We start from the raw sequence: 3,344 nt of genomic DNA on the forward strand, positions 1-3,344 counted from the left end.
CTAAACAGATTCAGAAGGATGTAGGTTGCAGTAAGTACTTGGATATGAAGCAGCTTGCACAGGATAGAGTAGCATAGAGAGCTGCATCAAACCAGTCTCAGGACTGAAGACCACAACAACAACAACAACAACAATAGATCTCTTAGTCTTAGCGCACAAGTTTGCGTGAACTGAGTCTCTCAATAACGTAAGTAGATTTTCCAGGTCCAAGAGGAATCTTTGCTAATAAAATTATGAAGTCTTAGCTGAATTCGCGGGCCGGTGTAGCCGAGCGGTTCTAGACGCTTCAGTCTGGACCCGCGCGACTGCTACGGTCGCAGGTTCGAATCCTGCATCGGGCATGAATGTGTCTGATATCTTTAGGTTAGTTAGGTTTAAGCAGTTCTAAGTTCTAGGGGACTGATGACCTCTGATGTTAAGTCCCATAGTGCTCAGAGCCGTTTGAACCATATTTTCTTAGCTGAATCCAGTCAATTTCAGGGCCGTAACTGGCACTACCAACGTAAGTTATGTACTGATTTTGTGATAAACATAGTTCCCAGAATATAACTCGGGAGTACGTCTTCCTACCACATTAAAATTGCGTGGTCTTCTACAGTAAAGACGAACCAGACAGCTTACTTAACATTACGATAAACCAGAGTTAAGTACTGTTACGGTTTAGTGCGACTTAATCGGGCGTGTCGTTTAGAGGCAACTATTCGGAAACAATTACGTGAGCAGCTGTGTGTGTTACGCCACCGGATAGGCAGTAGGCCAGTGTGTGAGTGTGATTCACCTCCGTATAATGTTTACATGGATATGATAAACTGAGGCACTGATTAGATAGATGTTTTCTGCATACTGGCTTTCGGTCACTCCTAGCCTGACGCCGGTTCGACGGCTGGTGTGTGATTTTTTACGTTATCAAGCAGATTCTGGTTCTGTATCACCATTCTGGATGGATCTCCTCTAAGATCTTTACATCACTGAAAAATTTGTTGAGCTATCGGAATTCGAATCCGTGACGTCTGCTCAGTAGGCAGTACCTAGTGCTGACCAGTAGACCACGGAAGCGACTGTATAAATATTTTCAGGCACATCATGTTGTTATATCTACCATGTTGTAATGGAGCAACAAAAGAGGTGATGATAAAAACATCTAAGACGTTAGGCCGGTACTCCTTTTCTACCTTCTTTAGTGCTCGTCGTTTCGATCCCACTGCTGGGATACTCTTCAAGAATCCATTGATGACCGTGTATGACGGAATGCGTTCTAAAAACTCAGAAGATTTTTAAAATCAATGTCAATGGTCACGAAAGCCTACACACTTACGTAGTATTAGAGGTGTTGATCTTTGAGATGATCGACAAACAGTGGATGAACAAAGACAGTCTCACAGAATAGGCGCGACTGCCCTTTATAGCTCTTGCTTGGAAGTAGACGCGAATCCAGGAAATGGCGCAGGGGAGAGCTATGGGGGAGGGGAGAGAGATCGTGATTATTACGATGTTTCAATCAACTCAGAAAACAGTATCAGAAAATCCTCAGTTTTCAAGAAGGGAATAACATTCATTATCTTCATCTAATGGGGAATAATGCCACATTTGTTGCTTCTTTCTTAAGAAATCTTCCCTGAGAAGTCGTTTTCGCAAAAGGGGTCTGCTTTAACTCCCATAGCCGGCAACGGCCTTGCCACAGTGGATACACCGGTTCCCGTCAGATCACCGAAGTTCAGCGCTGTCGGGCGTGTCCGGCACTTGGATGGGTGACCATCAGGGCCGCCACGCGCTGTTGCCATTTTTCGGAGTGCACTCAGCCTCGTGATGCCAATTGAGGATCTACTCGACCGAATAGTATCGGCTCCGGTCCAAGAAAACCATCGTAACGACCAGGAGAGCAGTGTGCTGACCACACGCCCATCCTCTCCACATCCTTATGAGGATGACACGGCGGTCGGATGGTCCTGATGGGCTACTTGTGGCCTGAAGACGGAGTGCTTTTAAGTCACATAGGCGCATAATGTAAGTACAATTCGAATATCCACAGCTAGATTTTTCTTGAAGCCATCGCTGTAGCGTACCTTAAAACTAAAAGAAAAGAAGCCATTTTGACAGCAGCGTGTTTCATAGCCCTTGTGTCAACTCTGTTTGATTCCATCAAAATTGATTTTATAGTTTTTAGAAGTGAATATTCGTTTGAAAATACAGTAATCTTCTACATATACAGGATGTTCGGAAATTTCCGTTACAAACTTCTAGGATTTGTAGATGATGATGTCTGGTTTGTGGGGCGCTCAACTGCGCGGTATTCAGCGCCGTACAAGGTCCCAGTTTTTACAAAGTCCAATTTTTCGCAATCCAATCTAGCCACTGTCACGAATGATGATAATGATGATGATGATGATGATGAAATGACGAGGACAACGCCAACACCCAGTTCCAGGATTCGCAGAGGAGAGTGAATAGATAATATTTTGAATAGGAACCCGTGTCCGAAATCGTACGGTTTCCGTTCGACGACGGTTGTAGTTTAGATGTTTAGCTCACCCATTTCGGCACTGAGGAACTGAATTAGGCATGAAGCAGTACAAGTGTTAGGTAACATTTCGAAAGGAAACATAACCAAACACCCGTTTATCACTTAAGTACATTTGTCTGTGATAACGCTTAAACATTACGTGTTTACATTATTCCAAAACAAAATAAACCATGAGTCTGTAGGTACAGAACTGTACTGATGCAATACAATAGCGGCTAGATGTGGCGACCACCAACGTTGTTACAGACATTGTACCTACGAAGCTTGTTCTGGTGCACACTCTCCTTCCACACCTTGTGTCTCTTTACTTTCTGATGTTGGTGTTTTTGATGTGGTCTTCAGTCCAGAGACTGGTTTGATGCAGCTCTCCATGCTACTCTATCCTGTGCAAGCTTCTTCATCTCCAAGCACCTACTGCAACCTACATCCTTCTGAATCTGCTTAGTGTATTCATCTCTTGGTATCCCTCTACGATTTTTACCCTCCTCGCTGCCCTCCAATAATAAATTGGTGATCCCTTGATGCCTCAGAACATGTCCTACCAACCGATCCCTCCTTCAAGTCAAGTTGTGCCACAAATTTCTCTTCTCCCCAGTTCTATTCAATACCACTTCATTAGTTACGTGATATACCCATCGAATCTTCAGCATTCTTCTGTAGCACCACATTTCGAAAGTTTCTATTCTCTACTTGTCCAAACTAATTATCGTCCATGTTTCACTTCCATACATGGCTACATTCCACATAAATACTTACAGAAACGACTTCCTGACACCCAAATCTATACTCGATGTTAACAAATTTCTCTTCTTCAGAAACGCTT

At 43.6% G+C, this 3,344-nt stretch overlaps 1 pseudogene; it reads left to right on the top strand.

Annotated features, from left to right (window-relative positions):
* The first annotated feature begins 1,662 nt into the window (after positions 1–1,662).
* LOC124778713 lies at positions 1,663–1,780 on the top strand (annotated as a pseudogene).
* The last annotated feature ends 1,564 nt before the right edge of the window (positions 1,781–3,344 follow it).

This window comes from Schistocerca piceifrons, chromosome 2 (genome assembly GCF_021461385.2).
Source record: "Schistocerca piceifrons isolate TAMUIC-IGC-003096 chromosome 2, iqSchPice1.1, whole genome shotgun sequence".
Classification (NCBI taxonomy): Eukaryota; Metazoa; Arthropoda; class Insecta; order Orthoptera; family Acrididae; genus Schistocerca; species Schistocerca piceifrons.